This window comes from Ixodes scapularis, unplaced genomic scaffold (assembly GCF_016920785.2).
Source record: "Ixodes scapularis isolate PalLabHiFi unplaced genomic scaffold, ASM1692078v2 PGA_scaffold1__304_contigs__length_218370807, whole genome shotgun sequence".
Lineage (NCBI taxonomy): Eukaryota > Metazoa > Arthropoda > Arachnida > Ixodida > Ixodidae > Ixodes > Ixodes scapularis.
The window spans coordinates 33,964,747-33,983,997 of record NW_024609846.1 but is presented as its reverse complement, the minus strand read 5'-3'; the positions used below and the strand labels follow the sequence as shown (position 1 = coordinate 33,983,997).

The 19,251-nt window shown below is 43.4% G+C and overlaps 1 pseudogene; it reads right to left on the bottom strand.

Annotated features, from left to right (window-relative positions):
* Positions 1-597: 597 nt before the first annotated feature.
* Positions 598-16,863, bottom strand: LOC121836041 (annotated as a pseudogene).
* Positions 16,864-19,251: the final 2,388 nt, after the last annotated feature.

The following is a 19,251-nucleotide window of genomic DNA, read 5'->3' as shown; positions in this document are numbered from 1 at the left end:
CGGTTGTCAAGGAGTACGGGATTAAGAGACGTTGTGTGCTCAAATCTCGTTCTTCTCCCTATGTATGTGCAATAATGTTGAACCTATTTACGTGGGAGCCTAGATAAGACCTCAGCATAGCGTTTGCCACTCCCTCATCAAAACGCTCCTTCACAGAGAAAGCTACAGGACGCACGGATAAAATTTCTGGATTGTTTACATTTTTAAAAGACATTGTTTCACTCGTTATTTTTTAGGGTTAGTTTTCTTGGACAGTTCGCAATAAAAAAGCATATTTCGTTATGTTTGATTACTTAAATTTGTATAATGCTTAGAAGATGATACAAGCCTCATCCAAGGCATGAGGTTACCAGCGGTTTGGCGTTACAAAACACCACCAAGAGGCGTAAGCTCTGAGAAGGCCTAAACCGCAAAGGGACGGTTTGTCGACTAAAAGAAGAAAAGCGAAATGAACTCGCTTAATTTTATAGCACACGCGTAGAAGGAGGAATCAGGCTTTCGGGAAAAACGATTCGCACATAAAAGCAAGAGGCAAAAGAAGACTACCAGTTTAAGCAATTAATATTTAATACAATGACGTATAACTTTTGACCACTTTATCACATCGAGAATTATTTATTCAAACTTTTTTTGTTTTGTTTTTTGTTTCAGAGTCCCGTTGGAGAACGCGTAGAATTTTGTTACACATTGTTTTCAAGCATCTTCTGAGGCGCAAATTGTTTTCTTGTCGTTCTCGTTTTTAGGTTTTATGGCAGGATAAATAAACGCTTCGAGAAAGTGCGAGACCTTGATGAATTGCAGAGGTCTTTCTGGATCAAGGCAGGTATCCGGCCCGTCAGAAACCACACCAGCAAGATACCACAGGCCCTCATCTTCGTACATTAACGGTCCTCCGCTGTCTCCCTGAGAAAGGAAAAAATCACGAATTATAAACTTTGAATTTGTTGAATTTTTCTTTCTTTTTTTTCAATAAGGAATTGAAATGAAACTCAAAAGCGTTAAATATACCTTTTAACCTGTACTTATTTTAATGTCACACTTAACACTATAGGTCCTACTTTTGAAGTGACTCTGTGCTTTTTACACAAGCAAACTAACAAAATATCGAAAACCTGCATGTTCAGACTTTAAATCTGAAAAAAAACAAAAAGGCCGTGAGATCACTTCCAATCCAACCATATTGTATAGTGATTTTGCAAGTTTCACATTAAACAATTTTGACAAAGCTCAGTACAGGAGGACGCTTAAGATTCGCCTTTAAAGGGACACTGACACCCCCGATTTTTTTTTTTTTTCCTTTTTCGTCAGGCGATTTATTATGGTTGTCCGAATGCTACCCAATTAATATTTTGCTACAGAGTTACGTATTTTTTTAATAAAGCCAAAAAAACGCAAATGCTCGAAACCGAAACTTTCGCACCGCACGGAGAAGAGGAGAGGCTAAACTAAGTGGCGGAAGTCACGTGACTGCACCCGACCGTGCGGTTTTTTTTTTTTTTTTTTTTTTTCTCTCTTTGCATGTAGCAGACGAAATGCTTTCGTTCGCCGTGCGATTCCCTTGCAGTTGTGATTGTTCCTCTCGCTGCTCTGTACTTCAAGATGATTTGATTTGTACATTTAAGTGTTGGCAATTAGTAGTGAGTGCCCGTGGTGAATTCGCGTGATCGGCTCCGAAAAGAATCCCCCCAGGATGTTGCGTGAAGAGTTGCCTCACATGTGCTGCATCTGCAAGTGGCATTGTGCGGCAGAGTGCACAAGTTTCCGAAAGATCAACGGGTCGGGATCAATGGCTGGCTGCAATTCCTGTAGAACAGTTACGCGAAGCTCGAAAAGCGGACGCTAGCCAGTTCATATTCCTTGCATTTTGTGGAAAGTGACTACATTGAGTTCGCAGGTGTCAAAAATGGAATCTCATACCATTTAGTTCAGCGACGTATCGTCCACAACAATTGTTTTTTTCAGTGATAATTGTAAAAAAAAAAAATGTAAAGATCGCAGAATGCTTGACCAAAAAAAAAAAAATAGTACACCCACACCAGTACCATGCCCTCTGCGTGTGAAGCGGATGTCTTTCCACTGAGCCACTGGAGGAACTCAATCATGCGTAGTAATGCGGCGGGTAGACTGTATGTCGGAAGTTTGCTGCTGATTTTCCTTCAATTCATGCACTCCCGGCTTGAAATCGGGCAGCACCACGCATATGGCATATGCCACATTCGCACCTCGTAAAGAAACCGTACGCGTTCGTATTCAACTCGAAGTACGCACTTCGTGCTTGACGTTTGAGCGAGCGATGTCTTCAGCCACGAGAAGGGACGACGGCTCGGCGACGTCTTCGTGCAATCGGCTTGCTGGTCGGGCGTGTCGTACGGGAGGAATATCACTTCTTTTGATCGGTTCAAAATTTCTCTTTCGAAGAAAGACAGAATTCGCTGGTACCATGAACGACAGTTCTGCAGTAAAGGTCCAACGCCCGTAGTCCGCTGCCATCCGCTAGTCGCTAGTCCACTGATCCGTGCGCTAGTCCCACGATACGCGAAACGACGCCATGTTGAGAATTATGCAGTGAACGCACAGAATGCTTCCGGTTGTATGTGCTACCTTTTTTTTTTTCAATCAACGTATTTGCAGCTTTTTGGAAGCCACAAAAGATGGGTTTTATATTTTTTCTCTATTTTAATATTGGCTGTGCGCCTTCAATGACCCACGGCTTTGATTAAATTTGATGGTCGCGTCGAAAGCTGAAAAAAAAACGGCCCCGTGACCATGGAAAAGAGAGTGAGCGCGACTCAAACCGGCCAGTTCTCGATTGGCGGTTTTCGGGCGGAAAGAAACTGAATTTCGAGCCGCAAATTCTGTTCAGGGTAGTTGGGCTCTCATATGACACGTACAACTAAAAACCACGGCGAGCATAAATACCCTGTCAGTGTCCCTTTAAGAGTGGAGCATGAGAGCTAAATATCTACAACTACGCTGGTTCCCAAGCCGTTCAAGCGTGGGGAGCGGTTTAGTTTGGGCGAGCTCTTAAAGGGGACTCACCAGATCAGATTTTTATGGGACTTACTATTTCATGACTAGCGGTCTTAAAGGTTATTACAGAGGAGCAACAATCGTTTTGCAGAGTAATGTAAGTGTTCTTAACGGCATAGATTTCTTAGTTTTTAAATACATGAATTATGTATTGAAATAAAAATAAACTGTATAACCGTTTTCCCTCGTAGAAATGCATTAAAAATCTAAAAATATTTTTTTTTATAAATGCGGCGCTATAATCAATTGCAAACAAATCCAAATTGTGCAGTGTTATTCTAGATCACTGACGTGAAATCATATTTTCCAAAAATTTAATTTCAGAGGGTTTCTTCACGAAACTGTCACGCAGATACTTTAGTTCAGTTAGTTTGCCCTGGTTGGCGCTCGCTGTCAAGACAGAGAGTATATTTGTAGTTTTCTCCTGTCCTTAATTGTAGCGTATTCTTGTATTCTTGACATGAGGCTCCGCCCATGCTCCTCCTCTGTTTTGTGGCTCGCGTAAACCGTACAGCTGAATGTGTAGCGCGCTTCATTGTTCCCGTCTCCTCCGACGCGATGCCGTACGGAGGGGCTACCATCGCTACGGCCGCAGGACAGGCTTCCGAGAGTGCTGAATACCGGACCATCATGCCTGCGCTGCCAAGCGAACCAAAGTTGTCCACGACGGTCTTCCTCCACGGATACATGAGAGGAAGGCCGTACAATACCTATGATTTTGCTGAAGCGTTGGAGGAAGCCGTCGGCCTGGCGCATCTGGATTGACTGGGCGCCTTCCAGTACAACCACGTGTTGGTCTGCACGATGGACTCGGGAGAGAGTAAGGAGAAGCTGGTTGCCGCCAAGGAACTCGTCATCAAGGGCAACAGATTTCTCGTGATTGACCCGAAGGTCACGTGCCCGTCCAATCTATAGAGATTAGCAATCATTTAAAAACAAAAATCATCTTTAGAACTAATTAAGACCTAGAGCATTGCTCAAAAAACCGTTCCGGGGCATTCACAATTTAATTATGACAGGTGTAATTTATAAACCTCTAATTGGAAACAGTCGATTATACTATCGTGGGCCAATATCTTAAACATCTCAGATGAAGATATGTCTATGACCTAAGAAATTTTCTGTCAACCGGGTGTATAGATAAGATGTCGCAATCGTGCCATGAAATTTTCAAGATAAAAACAATCGTGCGGTTCAAAAAAATGAAAATAAATAAGTTGTATAATACAGCCTTCTGTGTAACAGTTGTGTAGCGATTCGCGGGTTAGTTTTACTCACAAAGCATGCACCGCCGGGTGAGCAGAGCACGTAGTCAGGCACTTAGGTCTTATTAAGCTCAACTGAGCATTGACTGTTGTCCATACAAGAAATGTCTCTCAACTATAATTCTTGAGATGGTAACAAACGAACGGGTCATCCCAGCGATCTTGGTGAAGCCATGTTTGTTTGTTCATAATCCGACAAGTAATCCTTTGCTGGTAGGAGACCGCTTTCCGTCATATCCTCTTCGGATTTATCTTCATAATCAACTTCATTATAATAATAATCATCTGGCAAGGTAGAGAATACTAGAAGACAAAGGGTTCTAGGTCATGTTACGTAAGATTTTAAGACGTGTTCATTCAGTGTTTTTTTTTTTACTTCTCTTTACATTACACTTATGCAGAACGTCCAGCTACAAAGGTGACACGTATATACCATACTGAATTAATTAAACATGCATGTCAAGCAAAAACAATCTCTGCTCGAATTTAGCACGAGCGGTTTGGAAATGGCGTCAGAGATTTGTAACAATTTACCACCAGGCGATTGAAATGATTTTAATATATTTTTAGACAAATATTGCCATCGCCGTAGCGATTTTATGAAGAAACAATTACTGCTGCCGAAAACGCACATCTGTTACTCCATAAAATTTCCGGAAAATTATTTCAAGTTTTAAATACATTATAAAGTGCTAAGGTCTGAAGCTTAAATTTTTGGAGGCGAACGTCTAACATTACAGTCGATAGCTGCTAGAGTTATTGGTGATGTCATGTTTTGTTTTTATATCATATTATATATAGGAGTTTATCTGCTGGTACCGCGGTCATTGTACATTCTATTTCAAGTACAAAATATTGGAAGAGACCTTCAACTCTAAAGGCCTTTTAGAGCCCAGATGTTTCTGAGGCGCATTTTTAAGGTTTCTATGCTTGATGTCACACCCAGGATTTACCCCGCCGTGAGGTCGTGCATGGAATGGAGTATTTAGAGAGCCATCATTCTTTGGAGGACGTTCAACGTCACGTAATGTTCTCGTATTAACTCGTGGACCGACGTCTCACCATGACATGACATGACATGTCACATGACGTGACTTCGCGGGGTCAAGGTTTGCTGTCACGTAAAGCCATGACTTCATGTGATCTCATATGACTTGACACTATGGTGTGAATTCAATGTGGCACGTGAAGTCCCTCCCCGTGTCACCGGTACGTCACGAGGCGTGGGCACGTGACGTAATGATATTGAGTGACGCCACTTTACCTGTCATCACATGACACTGGAACGCCCCAACGTCACTTCATGGCGTCACGTGACACCACGTCTTCTTTCGTCTGTTTCGTGCAGCCACGAGCGCGCGCTCGTAAGTTCTTTAAAGGGGCCCTGCAATCATATATAAGCGTCTACCTTTTTTGCGGTTTCCACATCTCTTGAAGTTCGGGAAAGCCAGCGGGCACGGAAAAAATAACTAAATATCAGTGCGTCATTTTTACCCGACGACGCAGGCACCTCATCCACCTACGAGGGCGACCCGCGGTGCCGAAAGCGCGCAACATGTGACGTCTTCGGTCCTGGCCTTACTACTGGTCAGAGCCGCAGAAATAGTGCAACTAACCTCTGCTGCGCTGTCCTCTCGCGACGCATGAGAGGCTGGTTGCACTATTTCTCCACGGGACGCGGTGCCGTCGGGGCCGAGAAGCGCTCCGACTGCAAACCGAAACTTAAAACCCGTCGAAGTTTGCGGTTATTCAGAAAGACGTAAAATGCTGCGCGTGCCCTATGGTTTCTGCAAGTTGTTGATTTGGTGTTTTCCAATGATGCTGAGCAATTTTCAAATTGAAACTATGCCCCTAAACACAACATTAAGAAATTTAATTACGCAAAAATAATTAACAGCTTAATTACCCCGGACTTTAATAATTTTCCTAAAGGGGCCCCTGGCCCAGGACCAAAACGCCACAAGCCTTTTCTCGTTGCGACGCGTAGGTTTCGCAATATCGTATTTGTCCATTTTTAATGAAACACCCTGTATATAATATACAAAAGACCGACGTTGCAGAAAGATTGGGTTAATTAAGTTAATAATCTTCTATAGCCTGATTAAACTTAGGTACTTGAAAAATAGCTTCCGGAAGTGAATTCCACACGGAAAGTGTACGAAGGAAAAATCTTTTCTTCAAAGCCTTTGTCTTGGCGAATATGTATTGCAAAGAGTGTTCCTTGGTTTGTCGTGTCCTTATTGTGCTAGGCGGAGTAAGGTAACTAACTGCTCGGTACTGACGGTTAGTTCTTCTTTCTGGTTCCCTCGAGCTCCTACTCCTGCGGTGTGAAACTTACACAGCGAACCGAACGCTCACTGCGGCACATAAAATACCGGCATGGCCGCGACGTTACGGGCAAGTTATGTGTACAGCAACACTCTGCATCGACATCACACTGTTGCGGTGGCGCAGCTGTCGCCAGGCCACAAACGCAGACGCTCCACTTCACACGAATCTAGTTCCCGCGCAAGAGCAGTGCCCACCCCTTGTGTGGGAACTGATCGTTTGCCTACACCTCTTGGTGGCTTGTTTATAAACAGCGCGTTGGCCTATAGGCCATAGCGCGTCCATCCTCGGATTACTGAAATAAGTTTTTTATTATTAATTTAATATAATAATTATTTTAATATATGATTTTTTTAATTATGATTTTCGGATATTTCTACTTCTAGGCAAGATTGTCAAGCAATGACACCACTAGGCGGCAATGCTCGCAACTACGGTACCCTTGACCGTGATGAGCCCAAGCGAAAGAAACATTTGTATGAGAAATTTCATGTGTCCAATAAACACATATGAATCATACAAGATATATAAGAGCCATATAAGAAACTTATAGGAAACTTCTTACAGGTTTTTTTATACGGTTCATATATGTTCTTATATATGTTATATGATTTATATGGGTTTATTGGACACAGAACTTTCTCATACAAATTAGCTTTTTCAATAGGGAGGCCCTTGGCGTGACGAGCGCGATACGCATTGCGCTTCTCGCTGGTTGATTTTGAAGCGAGACGTAGAGGGCTCGAGGACACATCATTCCGTTTCCGTACCCCTTCAGTTTTAAACATTTTGCTAGCACAGTTTGCTTTTAACCCTTTCTACTTAGTGAGATCCCGACCTCGATATTTAAATGAGGCTACACGACTTATAATTGACGTATAAAAGGTCCAGATTTAAATTTTCTGAATTGAACATCTTAACAGCTCCCGCATACAATGTATAACTCATTATTGGCAAGCAGCTGAGTTTTTCTTAGTAAATGGAGTGAGCAGTACAAAACTGAAATGGGGAAATTTGCTTTCCTTTCGTCTCCAGACCGCAATATACGTTCGAATATTCGATGGAATTTCAGCGCAGTTTTCTGTAAGACAGATTGATCGAATAGTTTCCGTAACATTTACTGCTATCCTTAATTTTACAAGAGCAATGCCTTTCTGTAAAAGCAATACAATTTACTGAAACCCACAATCTGCAGCAGTTCAGCACTTAATAAATGACCCTCATTGACACGTACCATAAAAAGCTCACAATTCTCCTGAATAAGTGTGCAGACGTTTTCAACTTCAACGCAGATCACCTCGGTGTCTCCACCTTTCTTGGACGAGATTTTGCCTTCCTCTTCTTCGGAAGATGATACTGTTTTCTCGGCATTCTTGTTTTGTTCATCCAAGCCTTGTTCAGTGTTAGAGCATTGAGTTGAATTCGTTCTGAGGGTAGTTCCAAGGCGGACTGAGAAGCCGCTCAAATCTTGGTTTCTTGAAAAATTAGGCACGAAAAGGAAGCAATGATTGTTGTAAAATTAAAGCGTTAACTTGTGAATAGATATACACGTCGTCAACATGTACATCTAAATTTTATATTGCAAAAATAGTCGCTTGGCCCGAATAAAATAAGGACGCTTTACAGCAATATCTCATTTCAGACTGGTGTTTAACACGAACAGTGCTAATTCCGTGTAGGTTTCGGGTGCATGTTTCACTGCAAATCTGCAGTGAAGGAGGAAGGCTTTTTATAACAAAGAAACAAAAATTGCTTTCCGGGGTCAGATGTGTCGCGCATTTGGCTATTTCATGATGCTCATAGTGACGTTCGATCTGCATCTGTTTAACATAGCGGGAACAGAAACAGAGCCGATTCCCATACATCTCACAATCAAAACACATGTGAAAATACTAAAACCCCGTGTAAAAGAAAAAGAAGGAACGATAGGTGAGATTTGCCAACCTACATAAACTTACGGAACGTATGTAATCAAACTACTTAGATAATTTTATTAAAATTAAATGACTTAAATACCTACCCAAAACAATGTGCCGCAGTTAAGACATATTGATGGTTAATTAATGTCCCACCGCATACCATCATCTTGCTGGAATTGTAAATTCCCACCACCCATGACCATTGTTTGAGAGAAGCCTTAGTGCCGTTGATGATCCTTTCGGAAATGCTCTTCACTGTTGGACACTGCCCGCATTCCAACTTTGTGTCCTTGTCGACACCTGCGCATTCCAGGATTGTAGATATTGTTACTATCCAGTCTTTTTTTCGAACAGAGCGTCCCAACAGAATATGAGGTTACCTCGATTAAATGACGATATGAAATACGGTAGGTTTTTACCCCTCCCCCTTACCCTACGGGCGTATCGTATTGTGCGACGACATCGCTCATATATATATATATGTACGTGGTGCGCTCTTATGCACATGGACATTTATGGACAGGATCATAACTGAAAGCTAATTCATTTATTCAATGGCTTGATAATATCGAAAATCACTTCAAGAAACAAGGAAGTTTGTGTATTTAAGACCGAGTTTCGCAGTCTCGGCAACTAACCACCTCAATTGCTATACAGGATAATAATCTGAAACCGTCTGGCTGTCCCCGCGATGCATCTTTCGGGGTAATCCTACTTCGTTCCAAACATGTGCGAACAAGCACTATATGCATGAAAGGGTTTCGCCCACCGCTCACTTGAACGAGCGAAACTTTGCACGCCGCCAACTAGGTAGCTGTAATGCTATTTTTTTCCAGCTTTTGCTGTATTGTCGACACGGCGTTCTACTGGGTGTATGAAGGAGTGGCCAGGCTTTCTAAATCCCCTTCAAAATTCGGTTTTTAGCCTATCGCGCTACGATTTTGTGCAGCGTTGCCCACAGATGGTGCTTTTTTTTTTTTTTGTAAAATTTGCAAAGAGCGAAGTTACCGGAGGAAAGAGTAAAGAAAGAAAAAGGCTTAGCTCCTATGGAAATGCGGCGAAGCCAAAGGTCTTCAACCAATGCGGTGCCGTTTTCGCACGGGAGAAAAGGCGCGGCGCAAGCGGTCACGACGCCAACCGCGCCAACAAACGAGCATTCGGCGATTAAAAGCAGTTCGAGTTTTGTTTACTCCTACGGCCTGCCTTAGAATGCAGTCTCGTAGCGCCCTTCTCCAGCGCGCAGTTCTATCAGTTCCTACGAGCCTCTGAGTAGCCCAGCTCGTAGCTAAAGCCACGCGCTCTCCCGTTCGCGGGATCGGCTCAGCCGCTGAACGCAGAAAGGGGACGATCGCTGTGACGATGCACTTTTCACGTTGTTTGATTGGCTGCATGGAGTTGTAGCGTCGGCTGATGGCTGACTTCCAGTGAAACGAAGTATACAGTTAAAGTAACCCAGGCAGCACAAAACGTCGTGGAAACGTCGAGAAATGGTCCCTGACGTCCGCGACGTCCCGCGTGACTTCGATCACGTTTTTTCGATGTTGAGGTGACGTCCTTATATAACGTTCCATTAGAGTCTAATCAGTGACGTTGTGACGACGTTGTATTTCAACTCAAACGTTGTCAACGTTCCCACGACGTAAATGCACGACGTTCAGGCAACGTCCAAACCTCACGTTTCTTTGACGTTGAAGTGAAGTTCATAAATGACGTTCCATTATCGTCCTGTCCGTGACGTGCTGGCGACGACATGTTTCAACTTCTACGTCGTTATTGTCACCACGACGTCGAGACAAGATGTTTTGGCAGCGTCGAACACTCACGTTTCTTCGACATTAAAATAAAGTCCATATAGTGACGTTACATTATTGCCCCGTCAGTGACGTTTCAGCAACGTCGCATTCACACCTAACTGTCGTAAACGACGTACAAGACGTACTGGCAACGTCGACCACTCACGTTTTGTTCAACGTTGAGGACATTTAAATTACGTTCCATTTTTGTCCTGTCATTGACGCCCTTGCGCCACAACCTTTGATTTGTGTTTTCTTTTAGCTTTTCCAACTCCATCCACAGCCGCGGAATCACGTACAATACGCGTTCGGCGTTAAAAGCTTAATTACAGCTGTGGTCAAGGTGACACTGCTCAAGAGCCGCAAACAAAACTTAATTTTTGAGAGCTCGAGAAATTTATTTATTTATACATTAATTTATTTATTTCGAGATACTATTAATTGCACATGGGATTACGGTAGGGAGGGCATATACAAAACTCACTGTGCACTGGACGAAAATAAATAACATGAAGGCATGTCGGGAATATCATTCCTTTTACATCTGCTTGTTATACTTTTGGTTTGTTTAAAATATTGTTATGGTTTTAATTTTCGAAGTCAAGCCAATGGAAGTGAAGCCCATGGCGTCTAGAACGAATCGAATTGTGCCATTCTTGTTTTTCGCACGCGCGTTGTCGTCTTGCGTGGGTCCTGGGACGCGCCGCAGGCACGTCGCCACACTATCCTCTCTCCAGGTGATTTCAGGCATGTATCATTTCCTAGGAGCATCCATACTGCTCCGCGACCACCTGGCATTGTTTTAAGGTTCGGCAATTTTTCTTCGTGTTTTGTTACCCATGCTCACTTGCGCACAACCACAAAATTCGCATCAACATCACAGTTCGTCCACAACACCAACTTTCGGCACATCAGCACATTAGCGCTTTCGGTAGATCGGTGCGCAGTCTTGTTACGTGACTGTCAAAACAGATCTTGCTTTCTTTGGCACTGATAACGTACCCCAACCGAAATCGCACGCCGGCACACACTATATCGGAGCACAATTTCACTGCACACTTGCGCATTTTTGAACACTACTCCAAAAAATAAAATGCCCGTCAATGACGAAATCCGGTAGATACTGTCAACAGTTTGTGTAGATTGCACTCATGATGCCAACCGTTGAATGGCATACATGACGGTCCAAAAAGCGTTTCAAGTCCAGCCCGCACCTACGTGTCGGAAAAAAAAAAAAAAAGAAAAAAAAAAGCGGGCGTTAATCCGGCGCGAGAAAGAGGGGGAAAGGCAAGCAGAGGACATGCCAGTGGTATCTCCAGATTCCGAGTCAGAACATCCAACGCGTCAAAACATCCATCGAGTCAAAACATCCATTGGTGGATGTTTTGTCTCGATGAATGTTCTGACTCGATGGATATTTTGACTCGGATGGATGTTCTGACTCGATGGATGTTTCACATCCATGGATGTTTAGACTCGGATGGATGTTCTGACTCGATGGATGTTTTGAATCAATGGATGTTTTGACTCGGATGGCTGTCATGAATATTTTGACGAGTTGAATGTTCTATCGTTTCTTGCCTGAAAGGAAAGAGCTGTTGTGTATAAAAGGCTTTTGACGATATGGTAAATGTTATGGTGAAACATTTTTCAAGACAGAATGGCTCTGTTTAAAAAGTATTTTGCTTCGCCGCATTAATACGAAGCAGAAAAGTTTTTTTTTTTTTTTTTACATCGTGGTGGGAGCAGCAGAGCGCGCGATGGGCTGGCTCCGAGTCTGCGCGATTGCTCGAGGGACCAAAACACCGTTGTCAGTGAATTATGCAACATAAGCCCTTCAGAGAAATTAATTTCACCTCGCCAGTCAATTGCTTTTATTTTTGTGTTGAGCCTCTGAATTGTTTCAAGACACTCTTGTGCCACACGTTTGGCGTGATCAGTAACGTTATTCCGAGGAAATCGTAGCTTTATTTCCTGTGTTTTTTTTTTTTTTACTTAGTTTTCCTCTCGGACAAAACGCTCTACATGGATTTGCTCGATTGTTTATAAAATTAGTTTTTTTTAAATTACGACAGCACTATTGGAACAAATGTTGCAGTTTTGTTTTTAATGTATTCGAACTTTTTAGGTATTCGTACCCTGTCTTAGTGTCTATACACTCATTTTTGCACTGATTACTACTACCAGACGCAACGTAGTGCATATTGCTCACATAAAGTCATATGGTTGAATAAGACACCGATACATCGTGAAACAGCCAAACAGTTTTTTTCAAGGAAACTGGCCCATGCGTGCTGTTCAGTTCATTCTACGGAAGAACTCCAAGGATTGTTATTTTGTCCAGATCGTTAAGGATATCCTGAAATGTCGGAAGTGCAGATGACAAGTAGCCTGAAAACAGGGCCGTTTCCTCTTGCAACCACTTTACAATGCTAATTTTGACCACGAACGTCAAAATATACTCAGTAACAAAACTAAACACGAAAATGAGGGACCCTGCATCCAGGTCATTGACCAAATTGGTTGATCAAGTGTGTCGCCGAAACTGACACTTGGCAAAATTCGCAGCCTCGAGCCGGCAAAAAGTTATATATATATATATATATATATATATATATATATATATATATATATATATATATATATATTTTTTTTCTTTTTTTTTGTAATTTAAATAATAATGCTTTGAATCAGATGGAAGTTTTGACTCTAATGGATGTTCTGACTCCATGGATGTTTTGACTCAGATAGATGTTAGACTCTGATGGATGTTCTGACTCGATGGATGTCTAGACTCGATGGATGTTTAAACACGGATGGATGTTCTGACTCGATGGATGTTTTGACTTGATGGATGTTTCGACTCGGATGGATGTTTTGACTCGTTGGATGTTCTGACTCTGGTGTCACGTGACCTCTTGGATGTTTTGACTCGATGGATGTTCTGACCCAATGGATGTTCTGGCCATAAGCGGTATCTCCATAGGATTACGTGTCAGCACATCCATCGAGCCAGTACATCCATCGAGCCATTACATCCATCAATGGATGTAATGGCTCGGTGGATGTACGGGCTCGATGGATGTATTGACATGCGTATGGATGTAGTTGCTCGATGGATGTAGTTGCTCGTTGGATGTAGTTGCTCGCTGGATGTAGTGGCTCGGTGGATGTAATTGCTCGCCGTTCCTGTTATCATGCCTAGCGTGCCATTACATCCATCGTGCTAGTACATCCATAGAAGCCAAGATGGCCGCCGTGGGGCCGCAATTATATTTAAGCTGATTACTTTGTTTGCGTTATTCATATTCTCATTGGTTCGGAGCCTCAGAAAACAAGGGGTAAGCCACAGAACATTAGTGAATCACAACTGAACTCAACGGGGCATTCAAACTTCTTTTTTTTCTTGTCGAAAAGAGAAATAAAAAGTAAGATTATGTGTACCGTCCTAATCCCCTATTAAAGTAGTTTACTGTAAAAGATTTAATTTTCGCGATGACCTATAATATTCGCGAGGACCCGAATTTCACGATTTGATCAAATTCGCAGAAAATTGGTCACGCGAATAAGTCACCCCATGAATACGAATACATTGCGTATATCTCCCTTTCACGAAATGTTCTGCCCGCGAAATTTCCGAAACCGGCACTTCGCGAAATATCGAGCCCGCGAAATTAAACTCGTTTCTATTGAGTTAATTATGAGAGTTAAAGAGCAGTAACTAATGTTTCATACATGTGGAAACAACAAACAAGGAAAATAACGCCTTGTCATTAGGATCGGCTCCCAACGGCGGAAGTGGTGGCGCATGCGCAAAGAGGGCATACAACGGCCACGTCGGAGCCAAACACTTTCGAGACGGGTTCGCGGAGTGTCTTCATATGGCATGACACCCATACTCCCTCTCGATAATTTGAAGTTCGCGCTCCGTTAAATCCGGTAAATTCATCAGGGGAGGCTCGTGCGGCTTCGGTGAGGCCGAGGGCCGCACAAGGTGCATGCATGACGCACAATGGGTAATTTTACTTGCTTTTGTGCGTTATTCATTTTTTTTTTTTGGCGTATAACTCCTGAAATAATGTGAACTATAGAAAAATATATGGCTCGTTTGCTGCTGCGTTCACTGAGGTCGGGCTCAGGGCAAGATGATAGGCATGCTAAGCGGATTCGCTCTTTGATCTTTTGCCTTGCAGGCACTTTATGGTGAAATTGCGTCACGCGAACCATGTTTACAAATGTACAGATAGCAGAAAAACCTTCTAGGCTTGAGTACGGAAAACTCCGAACATATTCAGGATTGCCAAATTCGCCTGGGCTAAGGCTACACCGCTCCCTACATCAGTATATCTCGTGTTGGCCCGTTATTATGATGATGCGTTTTGCCACCTCTCGTGACGATGCGACTACTTGCAACCAGGTACTACCGTGAGACAAGACCGATTTTTAAGCCTCCTGCGACGGCGGAGGACCGGATGCGCTGCCGCGGAGCAGGTCTTACGCCGTCTTTTCTCTCTCGGTCGTACTCGGTTGCAAGTGTCTGAACAGCGCTTAAAAGAGTCGATTCAGACATTTGCGTTTGACTGCGTTACGACTGGTTTCAACCAATGGCGTCCCCCACGACGAGCCAATGGGGAGTCAACGCAGTCAAAGCAAATGTCTCAACCATCCTTAAGAGAATTACACTAACCCTTTCGCAATTGCTGCTCGCACCGGCACAAGCGGTCGCAAAGAGTCGTTCATAAGCAAACGCAAATGTCTGAAGTAGCTTTCAAGAAAGAAAGAAACGAAATGTGCAGCGGAGAAAATTTGCGTAATTGATGCTTGCAATGGCACGTTTTTGGATGAAGCTGCTTGATGGATATGATAACACGATGGATGTAATGACACGCTTGGATGAAGTTGCTCGATGGATGTGATGGCGCAGTGGATGTAATGGCACGATGGATCCAATGGCACGTTGGATTTGGTTACACGCTGGATGAACTGGCCCGAAATGGATCTACTGGCACTATGGATGCACTGGCACTATGGATGTACTGGCACGATGGATGTAATGGCACGAGATTGGACGGATTTGCTCGATGGATGTAATGGCACGATGGATGTGCTGGCCCCAAGCCTCTCCATAGAGCCCCATGCGATGCGTCGGGAAAATCGGCAAGAAGAGGGCGAGAGAGAAAGGTGGTGAAGATATTGGCGAGGGCGACGAACAATCGACAAGCTTTAGTTCCGGGTGCACGTATTCTCTGAGTCGCTCCCAAAATATTTCATTGAATTCTACGTTGGCCGGGGGCCCGGGAGAAAACAGCTCTGGGTATAACCCGGTCCAGCTTTTTCTGAAAGTCAGTCACTAGGACCGGCCGTCACGTCTACCGAGTCTACGAGGCATTCTGCTTGTCGCCGTGATTTCTTCCAGTCTACATACACTGCAAGTGCTGCGATACTGAGTCGCTCAAGTCGCCCTTATGAAGAAATTGGTGATCGCCAAAAACGCCGTCGTGTTCAGTCACGACTCGCGGACCTTTTTCAAGGCTATGACGCTTCACACGTTGAATCGTATTACTGCTCGGATCAAGGTGCCTGTGAGGATATGAATGACGCCCCCTGACAAGAAGGGGCAGTGCAGATAATGATGCGTCAAGTCCAGTCTCGGATCAAGGCCCTTCAGACGCCTCCGACGATCCCAGTCAAGAACGCCCAGAGCACGGGATCCCACTTCTGAAACCATTCCCGTGCACGCAGCGAGAGTACCAGCTACGTGCAAGGGGGTGCGTAAAGCACGCGCGCCAGCGGATTAATCAAAGCAGAACAAGGTAAGCGGTGGAACATTCCGCGCAGCGCGACATCGTGCCTTGTTCATTTCTTTGGGGTGAATTTGTTTGTTTTATATACTTCTGGCTGCCACATCCAGGGACGTCTTTTGGCGGCGCTCTGTTGTGCATCTCGTGTCTGAAAATGCTAAAATAAACAGTTCGTACAAAACCTGTGTTTTCGTAGCTTTCTTCGTACTTGCATGAGGGCCACTTGCCTCCGCAATAATACTCAAAAAGCATTTTTTTTTTTTGAGGGGGAGGCGGGGGGGTGGACTCAACGTCTTCCCCATGACGCCTAGGGAACGTAATTTGGAATGGTTTCTCGACATTCTATAAACGTCGCTGGTAATCCGAATGTCGTAAACACACGTATCATAAACGTCGAAGGAGGACGCAACGGCCCACTGAGACGTGCATGTGACGTGTGACAAACGTCATTGGGAACGTTTTCTCAACCTCCTGTGCACCTTTTCTCGCGGACATTTAAAGGTTTCATTGACGTCGAAGGAAGGTAACGTCCGGACCTTCGACGTTGTACGACGTCACGTTACAGACGTCTTCGACGTTCTTTCGACGTTTCCTTCACGTTTATGTGCTGCCTTGGAAAGAACGCGTCATATCCGCATGTATTATACATACCCGTAAACAAGTCCTGCGGAGATGCCGAGAAGCATTGCAAGAAAATAATATTGACAATCCATTTGCCGACTTTCATTTTTCGACTTTTCTCAAGAGGCGCGTTACATCCAGGATCACTTTCAACCTCCTCTAAACTGATATCGCACGATTTGTCACGGAGAAAGGTGCCATCGCTTCTTACGCACAACAAAAAAGGAAGCGAGACTTTAACTGTGTTTTATTGGAGAAGCGCCATAGAAGTCAATGACTCAAGCGTTTTATTATATTCTTCAGAGGCACACAGGAAGTGTTTTGCTTCATCAGACGTGCAATCGCCAAAAAGCAGAAAGTTTTCGTATGGCGTATAAGGGCAAAGGCAAGCGCACTGCGGCTGCGTTATGCACGCAGCAAAAACGCATGCGCAGCGTTTAGCACCCAACGCTCACGCACTGTGTAGAACATGGAACACTATCGCAAACGCGCAGTGCTTGTGTCCGCCCCCCCCCCCCCCCCCCCCCGTATACGGAATAATAAATCTCACTTACGTCTCACAGCGAACAGACCACCCTGGCAAAGTTCGGCCATATACCGCGAGGACAAACTTTCTAATCACTAATTTTTTATTGCTTACCAGATGAGTGTAATTCCACACTACCGGAAGTGGTTTGCCGTAGGTATACTTATTCTTGTGTAATGAAATGTGCCCCCCGCAGCAATTTCTAACAAACAGTGCAAGTTTTTTTTTTCTGGAGTAAAAAAAGATAGAGGAAAAGTGTTCCGTTTTCACATTAATGAATATCGTGCAACACATCCAGGAAACAGCTGAATAAACAAAAGAAAAGCTCCACAAAAAGCAAGTATCAAAGCTGGAAAACAAATACATTTGCAGGGGGCGGAACACTTAGCGTACATGTGAAAGTTTTCATCTGAGGTTTGCCGACTAAATCTGAGTTTCTGGCCAGACGAAAGGTCTTCCTTGTTACTCAACCATAGATTTCGAAAAGTTATGAGCAGTGCAAGCCGGGCGGTGCCGTTCTGACCTTCCAACAAAATGCGACCTTTACTATGTCCAACAAGTACAAATAACATATAGGGGTAGGCGGATGCGACTAGAAATCGAAAAACGAAGCGTTTTATCGCTATTCTTAACATTGCAGCAAGAGCTAAGGTGTTGTAAGATTTCTTAGCAATAGGAAAATTATTAATTTTTTTAGTTCCATTTCATTGGAACCACTTTTCACACACGTCATGAGTAACAGCAGGGTTGGGGAGTATAGCGATGCAAATGTATCGCTATAGTTTTTGAAAATTACATTTCGTTTCTGTATGTTGGTATCACAATACTTTTTTTTTCACCAGTATTTGTATTCCTGTATGGAGATGCATTGGGGATGTTTCTTTGTATCTCGATACCATCAGGATGAGATGTATTTCGTTACATTTCTTAAAAATACCTCCCCCACCAAAAACAAATTCGAATGTATATTTTTATTTTTAATCCTGAGGGCACCAGAGCCAAGGAGATGCTGGGGCATTGCTACTATGGCGTCCGAGGCAGACTTGTACACGTTACTGAAAAATAGTTACGAATTACATTTACAATTACTCAAGGCTAAATTGTAATTTATTACAATTACAATTACCCTCCCATAAAAGTAACTGACCGTTACCCCAAAAAGTAATCCGTTACTTTCGTGGCGTTACTTTTAATATTTATGTCCTCAAGTAAGAAACAAAGGGAAGAGGATTATTCAAGTTCTTATTGTTGTAACGTGTTCCATTTAATGACCTTGAGTATTTTGAGCAACAGCTGAAACTTAAAAGTCTCGTCAGACATTTTGCGTTATTTCTTACTCAATATGTCGACTGCTACGCTGAACACCATTTGAGCTGAGGCACTGGATGGGAGTGCCATATTGTTCCTCATGAATGCTTCATGCTCTGCATTGAGCTTTTTCAGCGAAGCAAGGGAAGTACTATTTACCTCGAATGTATAAGCAAAGCTTCGTCGTTGCAGCCGTTGCCTGCTATTCGAGAGATTTAGTAGATCCTTCCGATACCCGCGATAACGGTACCCGATAACGATATGATGCACACGCAAAGACGGCGGAGAAGTATCGGATATTGTGATCGGAGTCATCGGACCGATCTACTAAACTTCTCCATTGTCTAAATCGCGAAGCTGTGGAAGTCATCAATAGCAAAACATAGTTGTAACAGTAAGGTGATAATTAAATAATAAATAAGGTTTGGCTCGATATTCTTCTGTCTTTGGTTCTGAAGAGTTCGAGCCTCACTTGAGACGTTGGTGAATGAAAGAAAGTTTTCAGTATATACATAAAAGTAATAAAAAAAAGAATGACACTCATAACAACAATTAATTAGAAGGTCGGTGAAAACAAGGAAATGTAAACGCACGTTTGCCGTGTGTACCTTTCTCGGTGCCGTTCAAAAACGCACGGAGCACGAACCGACTGCAGTTTAC